A 23,498-nucleotide genomic window follows, 5' to 3' on the forward strand; every position below is an offset into this window, starting at 1 on the left:
GCCCCCCCTCCGCACTCGGGAGCGAGGAGCCGCCAGCGCCCCCGCCCCGCCGCCGCCGCCGCAGCGCCCTCGGCCGCCATTCGGCACCCGAAACTTTCCAGTGCCCGCGCCTCTCGGGGACTCGGAGGCGGCGGGGCGGGGGCGGCCCGGGGGCGGCACGCGGCTGCTCCGGGCGCCGGGCCCTCCTCGGCCGTGGCACGGCCCGGGCTCGGCGACGGCCGGCCGGAGGAAAGCTCGGAGTGGCGGCGCCGCCACAAGTTGCGCTGCTCGTGGCGAGGTGAGTGCGCGGGGCTTGGCCGGCCGGGCGGGGTGGGCGCAAACTTCTACGGCGCGGGGGCCGGCGATTCCCTCCCCGCTCGCGGGCAGGCCGGCGGCCGGGAGCGCCAGCACGCTCCGCCCGCCTCCGGGGCTCTGGAGGGGCAGGTCCCCAACTGTCCCCGGGGCTCGGGCTGGGGTGCGGCGCGCTCCCTGCAGGCTGAACAATACCCCGATGTGGCCGCACCCCAAAGTGCCGGCGAGTCGGGGACGAGCGGCGGCTAGGGGGCTCCTTTGTTTTGGGGAGGGGGAGGCGGGCGGTAAGTTTGGGGAAGCGCTCGACTTGTCCCCCGATGCCCCTTTGTCTGCGGATCCTGGGGCTGGCTGCGCGAACCTGCGCTGCCGCGGGATCCCCGTGGGGGAGGGGAGCCCCATTCATCCCTGGGCGCGGGCCGGCCCGCCCGGGACCGGGTGGAAGCGCGGCGGCGCGCAGCTCAGTGAGTGGCGGGCGAGGCGGCGTGGGCCGCGGCGGCTCAGTTTCCGAGGCGCAGAAACTGTCAAGGAAGTCGGGAGTCCCCCGGCCGGAGCGAGGGGAGCAGGCTGAGGGCGACTAAGGCGGGTGGGAGGAGCCCTTGGCCAGGCAGGGGCTGCAGAGCGTGGCCTGGGGAGGCTGCAGACCTGTTGCTCCCAGGCTCGCAGGAGGGTTGCCCCCTAGATCCGTGTCCCAGGCCCTGCTCCTCAGGGGGACCTTCCCAACCCGGGTCGGTGCTCAGAACGGGGTGGGGGCGCGCCTGCGGGAGTCGCAGGACGCTGGAGCTGTGACAGTTGGGGGTCGCTAGAGGCCCGCCGGCGCTGGGATAGGGCCTGGACTTCACGTGTGTCGCCCGTGCGCGGTCAGGCCCGGCCCGGGCTCTCTCATTGCCCGGCCTCGCATTCTCCAAGGCAGCGGCACTGGAAATTTCACGAAGTTGTTAAAGTCGGAGGTTTTTTTTTTTTCCCCTGTTGGTGATGTTGTAGAGCAGAACCCCAAAAGAAACAAAAAACCCACCCCCATTCCATATGCAACTGCTTCTGCTTTGCGTTGTCACATGTGGCTTGACCTGACTTCTGGATGTTTTTCTGACGCGCCTCCCGAGCCCCTGGGTTAACCTGGAAGGGAAGGGGCGGGACTGCAGTCTGGGAGGGGGAGGGGAGCGCCCCGCGAAGGTCCTGAATGGTGGCCTCGGGGTAGCAACTGGTCCTTGAAAATTTTATGAAAAGTTTGCAGTCAGTCATTCCTAGAAAAGACGCGTTGGGGGCGGAGGAATGTTGATTGTGGAACAATTGAGACGTGAAGATGACGCTCGTATTTTAAAGGATGGTAATACCTCAAATGTACTGCTGATTTTTGTAGAAAAGCACCCATCTAGGTAACTAATCCAGGACTAAAAGCTGAAGTTCATCACTTGACCCACTTATTAAAATAGCCCCTTAAGGGTATTCCAGACCTTAAGTGAACACACACCTGTGGGACAAAAATGGAGACTGTGTTTTATTTGTTGGTGGGCACAGCAGGGTGTGTGTCACTGGAGCTCCTGAGGTTGGCTTTTATCCAAGAGCTTGGTCAGTCCCGGAATTGTCAGCACCCCCATTTAAATTTCACAGGATCATCCTTAAATCTCCCAGACCTCACCCCTCCTGAAAGTTTGGGTGTTCTAATTGAGAGCGGGGTGTCCTAGTTGGTCTCGAATCTCACCTTTAACTGTGGGAAGCTTCAGTTTTCTTATGTGTGTGATGGCATCAAGGTCTGCCTGGGTGGGCTGTTAGGAGGGTTTCCGTGCTAGCCAGCAAAAAGGGGAATAGAGCCCCTGAGTCCAACTCCTGGGACACTTAATGCTTGGCTAGAAAAGCAGCCTTTGTCCCCATTTGGCCTGAACTAGTGAAAGGCCCACCCTGTTCTGCTCTACTGTTGACCTTGAAGTCCTGCAACTTTTCTGAGTCATTTTCCTATATGTGTAAAAATAAAAAAGAGGAACTGAAATCGTGATACTCACTGGGTGGTGCAAGGACAGAAAGCAGAAATGTATGTATAAGTTTTTTGAAAATTATGGAGCCTGTAAATTGAATTTGTTGCTATCGTGCAAATAGAATAATTGTCCATACATTACTTGAGTGCCGTGCAGTGAGGATTTTACAGGCACTTAACGCCCTGTGTGCAGCAGTTACTTCCGTTCTGCTGCAGAGGACACTGACTTGCTAATATATGATATAGGGAGGACTGTCTAATCCCAAAGCCCCTCTTAAGCTTGGTGTTATTTTGCCTTCCTGTCTACAAAGTGTGAATTTTCCCATTTGGAGACAAGGTCATTAAATTACACACACACACAAACTGTCTCTCTTCCCCACTCCCCGCCCTCCAACTCCAGAATCTGCATTGAAATCTGCATGTACATTTAGACAAATCTCAACAGAAATCATGAAACATCCACCACAGCAGAGGGATTGTTTCCGACTGTAGCTCAGTTGTCCAGTAGGTAACCACAAGCCACATGTGCATATTTAGATTCAAGTTAATATAAATTCAGTAACAATTCTGTTGTTACTGAAATTACCTATTCTGTTCTTTCTGTGCTCTACCCATAATTCACATACTCAATAGTTGATTGTAGCTCATGGCTACCATCTTGGACAGCGGAGAACTTGCAGAAAGTACTAAGGAGGGTGATACTCTGTAGTAACTGCAAGGATTGATAAAGAAAACAGTAAAGAGAGTTAGTCTGCTTTTTGTGGGGAAAGGGGAGAGGCTATAAGAGTTTTAAATATTTTACAGGTAGATCTTTGAAGGAAAGACCCATTTCAGCCAGCAGTTTAGGAAAGTGATTTCAGTCAATTTCAGTGAGATTGACGACTGTGGTTTTATATTCACGTGGTTTGGATCACTTTTGAATGAGAAAACCAGAAGTCAACCCAGAGTCTTACGCAGTGTTTAACCTTGGACATAGGCATTTAGTGTCTCTGTGCCTTAGTTTTCCATCTGAAAAATGGTGTAGCCAGTCCCCACGTTGCCTGCCTGAATGTGTTGCAGTGAACATACCTTGGGATGGTGGGGAGCCCAAGGTCTTGCCATCAGTGAGGCTCCATGTGCATAATTGAGATGTAGGCCGTGTGTAAACCCCTGCTATGGGCAACGTAGGTTCTCTCCCCATCAAGTTTATGTCCTCAGTATTAAGGTTTAATCTCTTGAGATTGAACTCCTCTAATTAAAAGGCTGATAAGAAATCCTTCCAATAAAGTGAGACTTCACAATAGTCAAAGTATTTTTTAAAAAGGAGCTAGGTGCTAGCCATTTCTGGTACACCGGTCCCTGAGTCAGGATGTTATTTTTATTACTTCGTTGAGGTGTTCTTTGCATAGTCTTCTGTATTTTTTATAGCAACAGAATAGAAATTTTATTTGTAAATGAGGATGGGTAAAAACCTGACTTCGCGCCTGTCAGAGAGCTGACTTCCAGATCCCTTCTGCCCCTCGTCCTCACTCCTGGTCTCTCTCAGGACTGCTGTTACCTGTCGGCCTTTGGGACACCTGCCCTAGTCACGATTCTCTTACAGAGGTGGGAAATGGGTCCCTGCAGAGGGAGGCCAGGCCCAGAAAAGTCATCTCCCATGGGTCCTGAGCGGCAGGAAGTCACATCCTCTCTCAGATACCTGTAGGGGAGGAGGAGGACCCCTTACCCCGATCCTGTGGCAGCCCCCTCTCCCAGCTTTGTGCCTGGGTCAGAGTCTGGGGCTCCACGCACATGGCATTTCCAGGGCTCCACCACAAGCATTCTTGTTCTGCCCGATGATGCCCCGAGACTGTCCTAGGCATGGTGTCCCCATACCTTGCATTTGCCCCCTTTTTCTCCCTAAAAAAAAAGTAACATCCAATAAGTTGTTAATCTTTCATCACCCAAGACATTTAAAAAATAGTTTCAATCAGGAAGTAAGACTAAAGTCATTTTGTAAACATTTTTTTTAAGTAGGAAAGATAAACTTTTTTTTCCCGTAACTATTTTTAGCGTGACGAAAGTAACTGGCCCTTTGAGTGGAGGCTGGATGTGAACCCTCTCCTTGGGTCTTGCCCTCCTTGGCCCTTCCGCTCCATCCTTTCTGTGAGGCTCGGCCTACCAAATGGATGACCCTGGCCACATTGTCAGAACGAGGCCCAACAAAACCAAAATAAAAGCTGGATGTGGGAAGAGACAAACAGAGTCAACATGTTTATAAAGGGAATGAGAGCCTGCTCTGAGGAAATGAGTTTAAAACCTCAAGGGGAAAATACAGTCATTAAGGAATTTGTTTCCTGGGTGTCTTACTGACCAGGGAGCCAGGAACTTGACGGAAGGTGGTTGTGTCCACCCAGTGGCAGCCTCCTGCGAAGCCGTTCTGTGTATCATCACCGCGATCAAATATTTATTGCGAATCCACTGCCTGACTGAAGACTGCAGATGTGACCTGAAAACCATTGGAAAATTAAATTGGAGCCAGTTTAAACTTGAAAACAGAGGAGAGAATATTTTTATCTTACAAAGGAAGTCTGGTACCATTTTCATGGCTTGGCTTGTTCGTGGCAGATGGGAGCAGAGAGGTGGAGATGGAGCATGACATGCAGGGTCAAGAGAAAGGGAAGTGTTCAGAGACGGGGGTAGGAAAGGCAGTTGTTTATTGAAACCGTATTTTCACCACTGAATGCTAGAATCTTGGAGTTGACTCATGGTTCTCAGGCCAGTTTTGCCCCCTGCTGTCTAGGGGCATTTGGCAATGTCTGGAGACATTTGTGGTTGTCACAAGTCGGGGGAGGGGGATGGTGGGGTTCCTGGCATCTGATGGGTCCATGGATGCTGCTTAAACATCCCATGGTGCACAGGACAGCCCCCACCCCAAATGCCGGTGGTGCAAAGGTGGAGACACCAAACCTGAAGTGTACCATCAACTCTACAGTCCAGTTTGGAGCGAGGTCCACGGGCAGGTGGATGGCAAGGAAAGATACATACCCAGTTCTGTGGTTCTTAGGGCTCCTCCCCCCCTTCCCTGGGAGGCTAATTTGGGATACCTTAGGCAGTAAGTGACGACATAGGCACTCACAGGAGAAGGGAAAGGAGGAGGTGGGAAGTGCATGGGCTTTGAGGAACACAGACTAACAGGGGCAGCACTGCTGGAGGTGTTGGGGGAGGGGCGGCTGCTAGTTGCTGAAGCTCTTCCTCAACCCAAGTATGTTAGAGAACCATGCTCCCCCTCCCGGTACCAGTACCCCTGCTTCTGCTTCTTCCTGTTGGTGTTGCTGACGTCATTGCAGATTTAGCCGGTCTCACTTTGGGTCAGTTTCTTGGGACTTGGGTATTTATCAGGAGAAAACCCAGCCCGTCTGATGTTTTCGGACCTTTTCTGTGCCCAGCGAGATGTTGGTTACCCTGGATTGGGGGAGACTCCAACACCATGCAGGGTGCTCAGGAGGGCGAGGGCAAATCAGTGTGTAGGGTGTTTGCTTCTTGCAGGACTCTTGGGTGCTGCTTAGGTCTCGGTCCCTTCCTACGACTGTGAACGGCTGGCGGCAGCTGGGCACGAAGCTGCATTTTCCTGGTCGGGGCCCTCTTCCAAGGATTGGCCCCTTTGGCACCCAAATCTGGTCCTCCTGAGCCCCCTGTTGCGTGACCACCCCGCCAAGCCCAGCCTGGGCAGGGGCCTCTTGGGCTCCTGGTGGTCAGGGGGCAGTTGACACGGCTGTGTCAACTTGGCAGCCAGCCCACCATGCACTGACTGCGTCTTTGGACAAATCAGTTACCTTCTCAGGTGTTAGTTTTCTCACTGAGAGAGCAAAGGAAACGTATTTATTTCTCAGGCTTACTGTGTTAGAGGAGAGAGGATTAGTATCATGCTTGGAGCCCTGCGTGCTTATGTTTTCCTCTACTCTGAAGGTGGGAATTTGGTGTGGAAATATACACAGATAATAGTAATATATCTTTATCAGTTAGGGGGGTCTCCAGCAATCGCTTGCTTGCCTTATCTTTTTTCCCCTTAAGTTAAATTTCAGGGCTGGCATACATGCACACAGACGCTTTATGCATGTATGTATGTGTATATAGTATATATAACGTGTATATATAGAGAGACTCTCTGTTTTCTGAATTACTGTACATAAATTATGAATTAAGCACGTGCTTAAATGTCTATAACCACCACCAGTACGCAGGATAGAGGACAGCTGGATTCCATTACCCCAGAGGTGTCCATGGTGCTCCCTCTCCCCGAGCCCCCAGCCCCCAACCCGGGCGCCTGCTTCCTGGTCTTGGTAATCACATTTTATCTCAGGATGAGGTGCCTCATGGAGAATCCCTCCACCCTTTCAGCACCTCCCTTGACACATGAGTTTTATACTTCAGCACAGTTGGCCCAGTGTGCTTTCCTCAGAATGATTTTGCGCCGTGGATATTATCAAAAGCAAGGAAAAAGCAAACATATAGCTTCTTACTGTTTGTTTGAAGCCACAGTGAGAAAATACCAGGTGTCTTGCTGGAGCTGCCTAAGTCTTGCTCTTCTTCAATGCTGGTTCATTCTTGCTGTCTAATTAGTTGAGATGAGGCATTTTGGGGTGCACTTTCAGAGATGGTTTCTGTTACTATGGAAAGACATTTAAAATGTAAAATACTGCAGTAGGTTGAAGTTGTCTTTAGTTTCAAAAACAGGACACACAAGAGGCGAGGTTTTCTCTGTAGGGTAATAATGTGACCGTAAAGCAGGGTGAAAATATCCTGTTGTGTTTGCCACATTAGTTTGTTCTAGAAATAAAACAAATTCTGGTATCTGTATTTCTGTGTGGTTGTTAACTTACATTTTACCTTGGGTCGTAATTTCACTATTTGCAATCTAATAAGAAATGGCACGTTTTTTGGAGAATCCCTGATGTGGCATTTTGGCCACTTACCTCCTGCCTTGGGTGTTCTGTCGGCGCGTGTAAACTTGTCGGACCTGTGTGTGTCCTCACACGTAGAGTCAAAGGCTTCATGAGCTGATCTTGAGGCCTCCCATGCTTCTCGTGTGTGGATTTTAATCATGTAAAGGGACACTACTGAAATGTTGGGTAGGCTTTTTTTTTTTTTTTAAGACTTTTGTAGGTTAAGAAATTCAGTGGTTTTATATTAACTGAAAGTTTGGGTAAACTATGTCCCGTGCTTTGACTGTCGTTTACCCATGATTAAAATAAGCAATATTCTACTTAACATTGGTAAGTCAGTTGCATATTTTACTTAAAAAAAAAACAAAAACCCAGCAATTCAGAAGACACTTTGGGCTGTTGAGTGCCTCCGAGTAATTCTTATGATTGTTGTGGTTTCCCAGTCTCAGGAGACCCTGTAAAATAAGCACAAACAATGCTCATGGCAAAATTCACAGTGTTTATTCTTCAAGAGAGTGTCTGCCTTGAATTCCTGTCTATTTTTCCTAGCATGGTAGATGTAGCTGGAATGCTTAAAAGAAAACATGAGTGTTCTCTGCTTACTTCTCTTGAGCCTGGAACTCAGAATGTGACCCCAGATAGCCAGCCCTGAGCACTTTCCTTTCTGGAACACTTGCCGCTAACTCCCAGGTGGAATACAGAGGCTGGGGAGTTGAGGGCCGCCACTACCCCTCCCCCCTCCCCTCCAGGCTGATCAGCTTACCTCTTGCCAGGATATTGAACAGTTGACTCACGCCTCCTGAGATCTGGACCCCCAAATGCATCCATGTTGCAGTGAGGCTAGAGGGACACTGTCCCCCTTGTTGGATGGCTTGATGCGTAACTATTAGAGACTTGCCTGTTGCCATCCGGCTGTAGAGTCTGTGAACATCCTGCATCCAGTTCTGCAAACATTTCTGCTTGTTTGAACTTCTTCATAGATGGAAATTTGGGTAAAAGAAGCATACTGTATGTGTTGCCATTTTAGTTCTTTGATCAGTAATAAATACTTTACTCTGGTAAGACCACATGAACCATGATTAAGAACTGGAGAAAGTCTGTGTGTGACTGAGCAGTGCTTTCTGTTTCTAGTGCTTTGCAGGTAATTCTTAGTCTTAGCCAAGGGTCCAGGTACCCTTGTTATCTTGACATCCGATTGAAGATGAGGAGTGAGAAAGGAGGGTGGAGGACAGTTATCCAATTCATGTGATGCAGAAATTTGTAGCACCACTGTGCAAACGTAATTCTCAGCATTTGCACAGTTCCACATGGTTGCCGAGTTTTAGTTTGTATTTCAGAAAGCAGCTGACCAGAGAATTGATGTCTCTACCATTTGGTTCATTTGGGAGACAGATTAAACTTGGGTCCCAGCCTTAGACTCTTTTTCCAACAGAATCTTATCAGGCATTTTAATCCTTGAAACTTGAATGCCAGCCCTGTGTAGGTAAAGACTCAAGTAAGTATTCACATTTATCAACTTAAAAACAACGGTTGCCAGTCCCTGACAGCCATAGGTCAGTCTTGGGAGACACGCTTTGGTTTAACTCCTAATTTGATTATGGAAAAATACCACATTAGGGTTGTATTTCTAAGATGGACGATGTTTCTATGCCAAGTTCAACCCTTTCCAAGGATCTATAGGGTAATTCTTCAAAAAGCCTAGCCAGGAGAATAGCGTTGGAGGGGTACCCAGCTCAGAAGGTGGTGAAAATAAGAATTAATGATCTCACGTGTCCAGTGCACGACAGAAATTATTGGAGACCTTATGAAAACAATGGGAGAGACCTGTGGATATGAGACTTGCCTGATAAATTTCATGGGACTCTGATAAATTTCACAGACCTCTGGACCTCTGAGTATGTTTGCTTGAAACCAAGAGTCTCCATGTTTAGCGGGGGCAGAGGGGGACAGAAATGCCTTGTTCCAGGCTTTAATTTTCAAAGTGGGCTTCCAAGTGGATTTCATGTCCTCTGGCAGGTGCACAGTGAGTTTTATTGGAGTGCAAGAAGAAACTTCAGTTGTCCATTTATTTTTTTTAAATTTAATAGTTACAAAACGTCTATTTGTGGTCTATGAAAAATGCATATAACATTAGGTGAGTGTTATCTATAGTTAATATATTACGTGAGTTGGGGTTAGTGCTTAAAACGTGTTCACCCAGAGGGATATGCAATGAAAAATAAAGCATTTAAAGATCCTGAAGAGGCCCCCAGAGGTGATGAGAGAGGTTGATAGTGAAGTCCTTGAATAAAGTGGGACACATATGTGTTCCCCTTTCCCTCTGTCTTCAGCTGCCATAGGGTGTGTGTGTGTGTGTGTGTGTGTGTGGACGTACACGTATATGTGTTAAATGACTGAGATCTGCCAGCTTAAAGATTGGACATTGCTCCAGGGGATGCAGTGTTAAGGATGTGATTTGGGGAGGAAAGAACATACAGTGACAGGGTACTGTGCATATTTTGGATCTACTGGATTTTGCATGTTTTTAAAGCTGAAAAAATATTTGTGTTTCAGAACCAGATGACAGTGTCTCGGTTGCAGGTGCACGAGGAACCTTTGGAACAATGCTGTGCTTTTTAAGCATTTCATGACGCCACAGTGTTTTCATAATCACTTAATTCTGTTTATAAATCAGCTGCTTTCATTGATGGATGCCCTCGGGGCTCCCAAGAAACCAGGCTTTTTGTTGAATAAGTGATTCAAACTTGAAAAGATGGTAGCATGAGATAGCGCTGGAACTAGGTTGTGAGAAAGTCCTTGGGTGCCTTCAGGCTGCCTGTTTATTTGTTGTTATTTCTTTTTCCAGGGACATATTTCATCCATCATGTTTGTTTTATTATTGTTATCATTTTTTTTTGCATTTCACGTTAGAGGCTTTTTAACAGAGAAAACTGTCGTTTTAGTTGATGCTATATTGCTGGTGTCACAGAGAGTCAATAAATACAAAAACTATATTCACGACTCAGGCCACATGGTGGGCTGTGGAGGTGAGAAATGGGACTCACCTCCGAGCTTAGGGTCTCAGGCTGAGCTCATTTGCTGAGAATGGATGAAGGTCTGGTTTTCATGAGACTAGACATCAACCGTAAGTAGCTCCGGGGTTACCCCACCAAGCCTGTTTGTTTAACTGGAAATGATGGATATTTTAGCTTCGGGTTTTGTGTATGATTTGGGGTGTCGCGTCCATTTTCCCCTTTGCGAATGCTGGGTGTGCAGTGCAGCTCGTGAACAGAGGGAGGCGGGGACAGGCACCCGGCACCCAGAAGCCTGCAGCTGACGTTCCTGGTCACGTCCTCGAACTGTCAGGGCGTCGGGTGCCATGCGTCGTCAGCGCTTGTCAGGACCCACGTCGACATTCATTTGTCCTTTGGTAAACTGATGTATTTATCTCCTGCTTGATAAAAAACAGATTGCTTCTCTTAATGGTAATATTCAGAAGGCACCTACTGCAAAGAGAGGAGAAACGGGAAGTAGAATTTCTAACATCTACGGTATGCACCTTTGTCTCTGCTCTCCAGGGATCCATACGTTTAAGCACATTTAGCTGTAATGGGAGTCTTTGGGAAGGTTCTGTATCTTGTTCAGGTCCTGACTTCATACTGCAAGCAGGTCAGCCGGACGCTAATGAATCACTGCCACTCTGGACAAGTCTTTTCCCGTCTTTGTGGTGGATGATTTGCTAATAATTCTTCATTGGATTATTGGTCAGCGAAATTACCCCAAGTACTGTTTCAGAGATGTATCAAGTACAGCCCTACCCTTAGACTCTTTGCAGAAGCGGGCACAGAAGTTAGTTTTATTTCCTAAACACATACCTGGTGTACTCACAATGTGCAGAGATGGGTGTATACTTTCTGGGAACTTAAGGGTAGGTGTATGGAGCAGGAAGGTAGGGGAACAGTAAGGCCAAACGGTAAAAGCCACTGAGACACTGAATCTATGAGGCTGCTAACCTTTAAGGGAAAATATAAAAACAAATGAGTTTGTAGCATTGTGAATTATCCTTTGCGTAATTTCTATCGAGGAAAGCAACTCCTTCCCTTTGGGAAGACTGGGTTGTTCAAATTAGCTGTCTTCATTTTTTCCACAGAAATAAAAATCAGTTGTAGTTTAAGTAATTGTATGTGAAGCTTTATAATTGGAAATTTGAAGTTAGCAAAATTATATAACCCTAGTTAATTACATTAGTATACTTGAACTGAATGCAGTAAGATTTCCTCATGGAGGCATTTCCTTTTTCTCTCAGTCAGTACAGCCAATAGTTGGAAAGTTTCCAGTTCCATTTTGTAATTTTTTGATTGTCCTGGACATATTTTCAGAGAAGCTAGTTGAAAACAGAGACTGTGTGTTTTCACTTTTCCCCAGTTCATGTTTAAACATAAAACACAGAGATTAGGCTGTCCTTTGTAAATTTTAATTTTCTCAGTCCCTGGCACAATAGAGGGGTATTTTAGGGGTCCCACTTTTCTGCATAGTGTTTGCTTTAAGGGAAGTTTGGGCTTGGTTCATAGTTTGCTATGCTATCTAAAAGTAAATGTTCAACCTTCTTGAATTTCCTGTCGTGTTTGCTTTTCCATTGAATGTTCTGTATTTGGACAGCGTGTATTTTTCTGTGTGAGTTTCTGGCAGCACAGATGTTCATCCAAGTGGAATTTCTCTCCATGTTGATCAGCTGGTAGCGTTTGGCCATCTATAGCTCGTATAGCGTGTTGAATTGAGTTGGGCACATTGTCGGTTTGGGTTGGGCTGTCATTCCTTCTGCAAGCTATGTGAGACTTTGTGTTGTCTGGGTTTGCCATAGATGATTGCTTTGCCTTTGGATTGCTGTAGATGGCTGCTTGTGGTGATTAATTTAACATGGAACTCTAAATCCCTTTAAGATCAAGTTGATTTTTGGAGGTATAGATTACATATCATAAAAATCACCCATTTTAAATGCCATTTGCAGCAACATGGATGGACCTGGAGTTTGTCATTCTAAGTGAAGTAAGTCATAAAGAGAAAGAAAAATACCATATTATAATCATGTATACATGGAATCTAAAAAAAAGGACACAAATGAACTTATTTACAAAACAGAAACAGACTCACAGACATAGAGAACAAACTTATGAATACCAGAGGGTAGAGGCAGTGGGAAGGGGTAAATTGGGAAGTCAAAATTTGCACCTCTTGGGGAGTGATGGAAATGTTAGCTATCTTGATTGTGGTGGTGGTTTCATGGGTGTATACATTATCAAAATTCATCAAAGTGTACATCTAAAATATGTGTGGTTTACTGTAAAGGAACCACACCACAGTGAAGGTGTTGAAATAATCACCCATTTTAAGTGTGCAATTCAGTGATTTTTGGTAAATTTACTGAGTAGTGCAGTCATCATCATCATTATCATCCGACTTTTGAACCTTTTCATTCTTCCTCATAAGATCAGTCATGTTCACTTGCCATCAATTCCTACACCCAGCTCCCAGCTGCAGGCAGCTCCTAAGCTCCTTTCTGTCTGTCAATTTCTTTTTTTACTTTAACTTTATATATATATATATTTTTTTATTGTAGTAGAGTCAGTTTACAATGCTGTGTCAATTTCTGGTGTACAGCATAATAGTTCAGTCATACGTGAACATACATATATTCGTTTTTATATTCTTTTCCACTGTAAGTTACAAGATACTGAATATAGTTCCCTGTGGTATAGAGTATGAATTTGTTGTTTATCTATTATAGATATATATTAGTATCTGCAAATCTCGACCTCCCAATTTATCCCTTCCTACCCCCTTCTCCCACTGGTAACCATAAGTTTGTTTTCTATGTCTGTGAGTCTGTTTCTGTTTTGTAAATAAATTTGTCTTCTTTTTTAGAGTCCACATATAAGTGATGTCATATGGTATTTTTCTTTCTCTTTCTGACTGACTTCATTTAGAATGATGATCTCCAGATCCATCCATGTTGCTGCAAGTGGCATTATTTTATTATTTTTTATGGCTTAGTAGTATTCCATTGTATAAATACACCAGTTTCTTTATCCAGTCATCTGTTGATGGACATTTAGGTTGTTTCATGCCTTGGCTATTGTAAATAGTGCTGCTATAACCATTGGGGTGTATGTATCTTTTCAAATTAGAGTTACCTCCCTCTGGATATATGCCCAGGAGTGGGACTCTGTAGATTTCTCTTTGCTCAGAACAAGTCTCTGAGTGTGGTGAGCTTGCCACATGGTGAGAGCCTACTTAGGAACCTTCCCCGACCTCTGCCCAGAGACAGGTTGGAGGGGAGGAAGGTGTGGGTAATAGACATCGATCCTCAGTTTCCCCATAAGATCAGGATCGTGATGGATTGGTTGCCAGCACTCACCATGGAACCATCAGCGTGGAACTGTGTGGGAAGAAATTAGCTCAGAATCTGGAGGAGCTCCTCGCACGTACAGGGTCATGTTAACAGTGGGGAATTGTGCGTGAAGGGCCGCACTGGGCAGGCGAGGCGTCTGGGGAAGGGGCTGCCCCTGCAGGGCTGGGTCAGTGCCTGGACAACCCAGGATGCAACCACAGGGTGGTCATCCCTTTGTGCCCCCACTGTCTTTCATCTCAGAATCCCCTCCTCGTTTCTTTCATGGCACTGAGTTAGGCTTTGACCGGAGTTCCGTCTTGGTTGGGATATACCTTAGCCCAGTGGTCCTCCACCAGCGTCAGTTTTGCTCCCAGGGGACCCTGGACAATGTCTGGAGACCTTTCTGGTTGTCACAGATGGGGAGGGGTGCCGTGGCATCTAGTGGGTAGACACCAGGCGTGCTGCCAAACGCCCTGTAAGGCAGAGGATGGAGCCCGCATGCCAACAAAGAATTCCCCCGCCCAACAGGTCAGTAGTGCTGAGGGCAGGGACCCTGCCTTAGTAGCTTTGATTCTGGTGATAGTTTTAAATGAGCTACTTAGATTTCAATGAAGACTTGGTAAAGCTGAAGAAGTAAGAACCCCATTAGACTTAAAAAAGAAGTTCAGATATCTTTCTGTCTTGTCATACATTCCAGGGAAATAGGGAGTTTTCTAAAGCAAAGGATAAGCAAGATTTTTGGATGCAACTTTAGAGGGAAAAGAAATTCCAGTAGAAGTATTCATGTACAAATAAACAGCGAAATGACAATGTAGGTAGAAGTATGTGGGGCCACCCCTTGGCTTTGACCTGGGAATCACATTTCATCCTTATCTGGTCCCCCAAGAACTGAGAAAGGAGAGAGAAGGATGCTGACCCAGAATAAAGACTCTTAAAAACTCTGAGTGTCTGTAATGGGAGGGGCTGCTTCCTGCACTCACCTTGTCATGGAAAGTGTTTCTAGACTGGCTGAGGGGTAGCAGGTGGGGGTGGCTGCTGGGAGCCTAACGCTTTAGTGCATCTGCTTAGGGGCCCCTTGGTTTTGGTTTCTGTTGGTTTCTGTAGGGTTTTCAGTTGCTCCCCTGAATGTACACAGTGTGATGATAGCTGGTCCTCTGCCAGCACCCAGGGCTACACTCTTCCCTCTAACCTGCTTCATTGTTTTCTTGGACTGATCAGCCTTTGAGTCCCTCCAGACGTTCAGGCCCCCTGCCTGGGCCCCAGCCTGCACACCAGCCTGTCTTCACTGTGCCTGTGGGACGGGAGCCGCCCCTCCTCCCTGCAGCCCTGGTTTGTACGCTGCTGGTCGGGGGTGGGGGTGGGGCTCTTTCTCCCCACACTCCCTGCAGCCTGCTTTGCCTCCATGCCTTCCAAAGGGCAAGACCTCTCTGAGCAGATCCTGTTCCTTGATTCTTTTGTTTCTTTTGCCTGTCCTGAGCTCATGCCATTTTCCAGGGTGTTACATAATGGCACGCCAGTCTCCCTGACTTCAAGCAATGAGTTGTAACTTCCTCCTCCCTCGCAGAATAACCAATATTAACAGCCCTTGGTGTGACATCATAGATTCTGTTTCTGGCATGTTCTGCTGTCCACGTACAACTGTGTAGCCTTGTGTTGTTATCTAAATGGGATCATATTACACTTGCTTGGCTTCATCTGCTTCATTTCTTTTTACAACATTATTAAGGTACAATGTAAGTACGGTAAACCCAGCACGTAGAAAGTGTGCACTTTAGTCAGTTTTCTCATACATTTTCTGTCTCGATTGTGGTGCTGGTTTCACAGACACGTGCATTTCAAGATAACGCGTATTTCCATCGCTTCCAAATTTCCACGTGTCTTTCTGTCATCTCTCTCTGCCTCCCTCCACCCGCCACCAGGCAACCATTGATCCGCTTTCTATTACTAGGTAGGTTCTTTTGCATGTCCTAGAATTTTGTATCAGTGAAGTCGCACAATACATAGTCATTATTTTCCCTGTTTTCTTCCACTCTGCCTAATGATTCGGGGCGTCATCCATGTGGTGTCCTGTGTCACTAATTCACTCGTTTTCACACCTGGGTAGGATTCCACTAGATACGGACGCAAAACCGTGGTTGGACATTTGGGTTGTTCCCCTTTTTTTGGTTATTATGAAAAATGCTGCTGTAAATATTTTGTGTGGCCCTACCAGTGGTTCTCACCCTTCATCATGCACCAGAGGCCTGTGGTGAAAATGCAGATCGCCAGGCCACATCCCCAGAATTTCTAGTCAGTAAATCTGGGCAGGGCCCAAGACCCTGCATTTGCAGCAAGTTCCCAGCTGATGCCAAAGATGCTGGTCTGCACTCTGCCTGAGAGGTCTTTCTAGATTATGACTGCTACTCCTTTCTTAACTTCTTCCAGATTACTTCTCTCCCAGACGGTTCTTTGTCTTGTGATGTTGCTCGTGGTGTTAATCACACAGCTTCCCATTTTTGTGTGGTTGAGTGTGTACGTCTTTCCTTCCGGCATCCTCATATCAAGGGGCAATTACCAGGAATAGCTCAGGGTGGGGGGTGGGGTGGGCACGCCTCTGTCACCCCACACCTGGCCATGCCACCCAGTTGGACTCTTGCGGGATCTGACTGGTGCCCACTTGGCTGCTGCAGCCTGCTGGGGTCACCTTCTGAGGAGAGGGTCCATGCCTGGTGAGGCGAGCCGGGGCCCAGGCCCTGTGCCGGGGGTCCCCGTGATGCTGTCCCCTGGAACCTTAGGGCTGCCTTTCCTTTCACAGGGAATAACCTCCACCTCACCACTCCCACCAGAAGCGGCCAGTCCCAAGACAGTAAACGTGTTTTGTTTCCAGTATGCTTTTCAGGAGTCTAGTCTGATTTGGCGAACTTGGAGCTGACGGAAGTTATCAGTAGATGTTCTCCGCCAGAGCCAGTGCGTTCGTTACAATTATTTTTTCATTTTTGAGGAGACATACTTTTATTTTAAAGCGGTGCTTTAAATTACTGAGGACTAGTCTTTTTGCAAAAACATCTTCCTAAATCTGATCACGAACCCCAAGTCTTCCCACTTTGCTCCTGAATCCATTCCACAAACCACCTTGGGTCACAGTCCACTACTGACCTGTGCTCCTGCGTTTCAGAATCTGTACTCTGGAGGGGGACTGGGGTGCAGGATTCCAGGCTCCTTAAGTCAGCTCATCTCCGCAGGATGATTACGTGTTTTAAAGTTTGCACTGACTTGTAATTGTTGGCTAATATCCCAGTTGTTTCTTCCTCTCCTTCTCTTCTGTTACATCTTGTCAAGATGTAACTTACATCCCATGCAACTCACTTGTCCAAAGTGTATAATTCAGTACTTTTCCTGCTATGTTCACAAAGTTGTGCAGCCATCATCACTGATTCTACAGCCTTGTCATCACCCCCAAAAGCAACCCGTTACCCATTAAGCCATGACTGCCCCTTCCCCTGGTGACCACTGATGTACTTTCTTTGTCTCTGGACATTTCCTGTAAGTGGATCTCACGATACATGGCCTTGGCCGCCCAGCTCCTTTCCCTCAGCATCCCGGCTTTGAGGTTCTTCCATGTCGTAGTGTGTGCTATCCCAGTTTCTGGGTAAACGTTTTGTGGAGCCTCTGGGTAAATCATGGAGGGCTTGGGGCTGGGGGTGGGGACTCAAGGTGGGAGAATGTTCCAAGATGGGTGAACCAGAACTGCCCTTCTTGGATTATGTTGAGATGGAAAATGGTTCATGAATTGAGCAATGTTTCCAATGAACGCTTTCCAGTTCAGCTTCCAGTTGGGCGTAAACTGTCGTCTTCCTTCTCTTTCTCTTTGGTTCTTCCATCTTCTCTCCTAAAGAGCGACATAGGAAAAAACAGTTCTGGTCAATTAAAGCCGCACCCGCTGACCCACTTTGTGCTGCATTTTTGCTTGGGGTTTAGAGGGTCCTGTCTTGGGTGAGACACAGGAAACCTGTATTTCCCAAGGGGGTGGTGGAAAGCAGCTTGCAGGTCGTGGGGCTCCAACCAGCCAGACTTCAGCTGCTTTCTGCAGCCTCCCAAAGCCACAATACCAGCTTAGACTGACACAGAATCGCTGAGTTGTTTACTTTTCTGAATTTACAAACCTTCTGCCTGTGTGGGGCCATCGTTACCATCCTGGGGTCAGGTGGGAGAATGTGGGGGCTGATTTTTGTCAAACTATCAATGGGTGCAACTTTCTGTGGTGTTTATGCCTCCAACAGACGGCTTATTGGGGAGGCTGAAGGGCGTGTGTGTTGTCCCAGTTGACCTTATAATTGATGATGTTGGTCTCCTATCATTCCTGGGACACATGACCCCAGACTCACAGCTCAACTTTATTATCTTACAGTTGTGGGGCTCAGAAGTCTGGGATGGGTCTCCCTGTGTCAGGAGGGCCGCCGTCTTCTCCAGAGGCCCTCGGGGAAAACCCATTCCTGGCTCTTTCCAGCTTCTGGAGGCCTCCTGCATGCCCTGGCTCCCGGCCCCTTCCTCCATCTGCGGAGCTAGCAGCGTCACCTCTCTGACCCTCCTCCTTGGTCATATCTCCCTCTGGCCACAGCCTGCAGAGATTACCTATGTTCAAGGGCTCCTGTGATGGCACGAGGCCTACCCATATACTGGATCATTTCCCACCTCAGGATCCTTAAGTTTCTCACATCTGCAAAGTCCTTTCTGCCACATAAGGAAACATGGTCACAGGGCCCAGAGATTAGGGCCTGGGCCCCTGTGGGGGCCGGTATTCTCCCTACTCCTTGTTTCCTTTGTTTCTGTCTCTTAATTTGTTCCTCTGAAGCCCACAAGGTCTGTATGTTTATGTAATATTGGCCATTTGTGCTCCTGGCATCCAGAGGTGGAGACCAGGGATGCTGCTGAGCACCCTGCAGTGCACAGTGCAGCCCCCACGAGGAATGGCCTGGCCTGGGTCCAGGTGTGCTGAGGCAGAAGAGCCCTGCGCAAACAGGCCGTCTGCAGGTGGCTCTCCTGCACTTGGCGTTTGAGGACCACGGCTCACAGGCCTGTCTCCACGGAGAAGGACAGTTGGCGACCCTTTCCCTGTAAACACACAAAAGCCAGCTGAGGAAAAGGGAGTCATTTACCATCTCACAGATAACTGCAGAGGCAGGTTAAAACCCAAGGGTCTTTTCTAGATCTCTGTGGTTTCTGTGACTTACTCTCATTTGCTTTGGACTGTATTAATTCTTTAAGTTTTATTAATTCTTTACTTACACACAACCTAATAAAGAGACCATTTATCTGGTGTTGAAAAATCTGTTTTTTATTAGGACATTTCCATTATGAGCTTAATATTTTTTTTCCTCCAGGTGGCCTTTTGCCAACTATTTCTGTCACACATGTGTTTTCTTTTTCCTCACCAGCAAGACTGCAAGTGCTCAATAGCAAAGATCATGCCTTAGATTTCCTTTCTGCTCCATGCCATAGCGAGCATTGGGTAATTACGGCTCAGTTGCTAATGGTATCCATTGCAATGTGCGTTGTGCTGTGTGGTTAAGGGTCATTTATCTAGTTTCCATGTACCAGCCTTTTATATCGTACTATAAATTCTCTTTGCTGTCTTTGGGGCTGATGGTTAGCGCGTTGATGCTCGGTTGCTATGTGGCGAAAAGAAAGCTTTGACCTCATCAGAGGAAGGGAGCTGTGTCACTGAGAGGCTGACAGCCTCATTCCTCCTCTACGCACGCGCCGTTTATTTTGGTGATTGAGATATTGGAGCTATGGAAAAAAAAAAATCAGGGTACATCACTTGCTGGCGGGACAACCAAAGTGCTGTGCGGTGAGCGAGTGAAAGCTTCTCTGTTCCCACCTTTATTGCGCACAGCAAGCAAGTAGAGTTTCTCTTAAAAACCTGTCTGGGGAAGCATTTGCTCTGGAGGATCCTGTGACACCTGGAATTTGCTCTCATCAGCTCAGCCAGGTACCACCTCTTGGGGCTGCTAGGAAGTTATAGAAATAACTTTTTTAGGAAAACCTTTTTTCTTTTCTTTTCTTTTCTTTTCTTTTTTTTCTTTTCTTTTCTTTTCTTTTCTTTTCTTTTCTTTTCTTTTCTTTTCTTCTCTTCTCTTCTCTTCTCTTCTCTTCTCTTCTCTTCTCTTCTCTTCTCTTCTCTTCTCTTCTCTTTTCTTCTCTTTTCTTTTCTTTGATTGTGCTATGTTTAATCAAAACGGTTTTCCTTGAATGTGTCTTTGGTGCAGTGGTTGTGAGAGCCAGGCTTTTGTTCTTCTCGATTCCCTGTGTGAGAAAAGAATTTACTGGCTTGCGGGAGGTAGGGAGAGGGTCAGGGCCCACAGAGGTGGTCCAGCTGTTCTTTTTTATTTTAATTTCATTTTTTAAAAAACTGAGATGTAATTGACATATAACACAGCATTAGTTTATGGTGTGTAGCATAGTTCTATGTAAACATTGTGAAATGATCCCAATAAGTTAACATCGCTCACCCCATGTAGTTACACTTTTTTTTTCCCTTGTGATGAGAAGTTTCAAGATTTACTGTCTTATTGACGTTCAAAGATATGCTGCAGCATTGTTAACTCTAGTCGCCGTGTGTTCCCTGGTATCCGCAGCACTTACTTATTTGCTTTCTGGCTGGAAGTTTACACCTTTGTCATTCTTCACCCGTGTCATCACCCCCTCCGGCCACCTCCAGCTGTCCTGTCTCTGGGGCATCATTTCTTTACCAACTTTTTGCCTGGCTTCTCACCTCCTTGGCTGTGAGGACACCAAGTTGGTGTGTCTGACGATGCAGATGACCTAGAAAGTCACACATAGTGAGAGAGGAGAGGGAAATAGAAATCTGTGAACTAAATTAGGGGGTGGGCGTGGCTTCCTTGCAAAACGAGAAAGGCCCTGAGCTGCCACATTTCCAGGTGCAAGTGTAGTAATTTCACATGTTGTGAGGCCACCGGTCTGGGTAGTTTTTCCAACTGTGCTTTTGTCTAAAACACAATCTACATTACATGAACCCACCTCTTGGAATTTAGCAGTTAGGAAACCCAAATCAGGTTTGGGGGAGGGAACCCCCACCTCGTCAGATGTGAACCCCCTCGAGGCACCTGGAGTGTCACCTGTGCTGAAGAAGTTACATGAAAGGCACTGAGGAGGACACGAACTTCTCTTTCTGCCTGGTGTGCCCATATCAAGGCGTTCCAGGCACGATTCCTGCCACGCAGTGGAGAAGGACCTGTGTTATCGTCACGTGTCGAGCTTGGAGTGAGTGAGGGCGAGTGCGAAGGGGAGAAAGGAATGGAATTATGAAGCCACTCGGAATGTAGGGAGCGTGTTGGAAGACGTGCTTTCGAGGACAAACAGTGAACTCCTGGCCGTGGGCTGGCTGTGTCATAGCCCATGCCTCAGACTGTGTGATGGAGGGACATCCCAGTGCTCATTTACTCCATCCTCCTTCCTATCAATGCCACGGGCCAGTGTCTCAACTCAACTTCCCGGAATACTCTAGGAACTCTCTATGTTCGGTGGAGGTGATATTTCTCTACTTGCTTCGCCGTGTTTTACGGACCTGGGAACTGGCGTCTCCAGATTCCTTGGAAGCCCGTGTCACTGATCAGTGGTGATTTGCCCTGATTTTCCCGCGAGCTCTCAGTTCTCACAGGGTACCTGCCCTTGTGGTCCATCTCTGAAACATGTGTAATGGGAAGTGAAGACTTTTAGAGATAAATGCATTCCCTTTTTTGGAAATTAGGGTAATCTGAGCCAGTACAAGTCAGTTCCTGACCTTATCCGTGATTTACTGGATTAAACCAAAGACCCATGTAATTTTTGTTGTTGTTGAATACCAAGCCTGATGTTTCCCTGGAAAGCACCCTTGAATAGGAGCAGAATTATTGAATTTTGGACCTAATGCTATCATTGACCACCCGTGTGACTCTGGCCTCAGGAGAACGGAATCATCCTTCTGTTTCTTCTGTCAGCCGATGGCGTGGGCCGCATGCTCTCCAGGGGTCGTTCTAGCATGTGAGGTGATTGATCCATTTTCAAGACTGCCCAGAGCCCCTGATTTGACTTACTGGAACTACTCTGTCACTCACAGTGGTGAGAATTGAATATGGCAAAACCCAGTGGCTGAAAAGCTGTCTTTAGAATCTTCTCTTGTCACCTTCTAGGGAACACTCTGTAATAATCATGTTCTCTGGAACGTTTAATGACTAAACTGCCTTGAATAGGAACCAGGAAAGGCCCGTCTTCCAGCAGATTCCATTCTGTAGGGTTGACTTAGAAGGAGGTCTGAGAGCATTTCCTGATTATCTAGCCAGGGGCATGTGACCTCATTAGTGGCCAGTTTGGACCCTGTTGGAGAAAATCAGGTTCAGACACTCAGTCTAAATAGAAGTAAGGAGTACGGTTACCTTTATCTCTCTCATCTTAGGTTTCTTTGGAAGATGCACAAGCTTGTACCATGGTGACAAGCATCACATATGAGAGGACTTTTTTTTTTTTCTTCCTGAAAAAATCTTTGGAGAATCAAGCCATAGACTATTCAGCGTAAAACCAAAAGAAAGAAACAAAAAGCAAAACCAACAAAAAAAACCCATAGTTAAATTTTTTGTATTATTAAAATATTTAGCTTGAGAATCTTCGTTGAAAATTGGTCATCTCTGGACAGTTTGTTTAAATAGACTTTGGTGCCTTTTAAGAAGATTCCTTCCTGGTTGCCATGTGTGGTCCTTTCAGAATGTAGGTGAGATCAGTTCTCTAGGAAAGCAGACGTGATAACCTGGCTCACTGTTAGGATGGCTTTTATCACAGAAGGACTTTCTACCTTCAGCCCTTGTTTTCTGCTTTGTTTGCTTTCTTGGAGAAGGTTTTTACACCTGTTATTAGGGGAGTTATAAAATAGGAAGAAAGAGTTCACACACCGTGTTTTATAACCAGCATTTGCTCCTTGCCCTGAGTGTTGCATTTTGGCCATCCGTTTCCCACTTCCCAAGCGGAGCCTGGACCCAGGGCTTCTCTAAGAGCTCCTGAGAGGGGCTGGAGGGCCAGTGGGACGGCCGAGGGGAAAGGTTTGTCTCTGCCTCCCTTCGTCTGCCGTTCGTTCTCTCTGGCTCCTGCCTTTCCATCTGGAGCTGCCCTTGGTGTTCATTGGAACCAGGCTTCACCTGCGCAGAAGGGCTGTGGGCAGAGGGGACGCGAGCAGAGTCAGAGAGCGTTGCCCTGTTGCCGAAGGTGTGGGATGGGAAAGGAGGGGGACGGGTGAGGTGAGCACGGGGTAGGGGGTGGCGATGGGGACGTGTCGTTCCGCATGGGGACTGTATGGGATAGGAAGACACAGGCTGGGTTTAGGGGTTTCTTTAGGTCAAGTGGAGACTCATGATGGTACATCTTTATCTAGCGTATGTATTCGGTTGATTTTCGGTATTTACGGTAAACATAAAGTTGCTGAGACTTACTGATGCTTTGCTTCTCAGGGAAATAAATACAGAGTTAAGTTCCTGGGAGCCCAGGTCACGACTTTTTCATCAGCCAATCACTGCTTAGCCTTGTTTTGTGTGTGTTTAAAGACACCGTATCTGTGTAGGTACTGTGGCTCCATCCACGTTCAACTTGCAGTCACAGCCTGGTAGCTCCTGCCTGAACCAGACTTCTCCAACACACGCCTCTCTCCCTGGGGCACAGCTCTGCCTTCTCGCGCATCATCGTGCTCAGGGCCATTCCAGGCGGGAACGTCACCAACGAAAGTGCAGAAATGTGAAAAACGGCGCCAGAAAGACCCCAGGAGGGACACTTGCTCACCGTCTGGGAGCTGAAACAGGAAGGCAGCGTGCAACCTCGTTCCGCCTCAGCTGGGAACGTGTGCACCGGTAACTCCAACCTTCCACTCCGAGTGAGGGTCCTTCAGTGACCATCAAGCCCCTCGGGTACTGCTTTTGGGGTTACAGATAGATATGGAATCCCCAAG

At 47.2% G+C, this 23,498-nt stretch overlaps 1 protein-coding gene across 3 annotated transcripts in view; it reads left to right on the top strand.

Annotated features, from left to right (window-relative positions):
- The window catches only part of TBL1X (transducin beta like 1 X-linked), a 200,259-nt gene continuing 176,761 nt past the window's right edge, over positions 1-23,498 (top strand). For all 3 annotated transcript variants that reach the window (XM_074359139.1, XM_074359141.1, XM_074359142.1), the window contains exon 1: positions 1-277. The gene's annotated coding sequence lies outside the window, so the exon portion shown is untranslated. The remainder of the gene's footprint in view (positions 278-23,498) is intronic.

The sequence above is a fragment of the Camelus bactrianus genome, chromosome X, assembly GCF_048773025.1.
Source record: "Camelus bactrianus isolate YW-2024 breed Bactrian camel chromosome X, ASM4877302v1, whole genome shotgun sequence".
Classification (NCBI taxonomy): Eukaryota; Metazoa; Chordata; class Mammalia; order Artiodactyla; family Camelidae; genus Camelus; species Camelus bactrianus.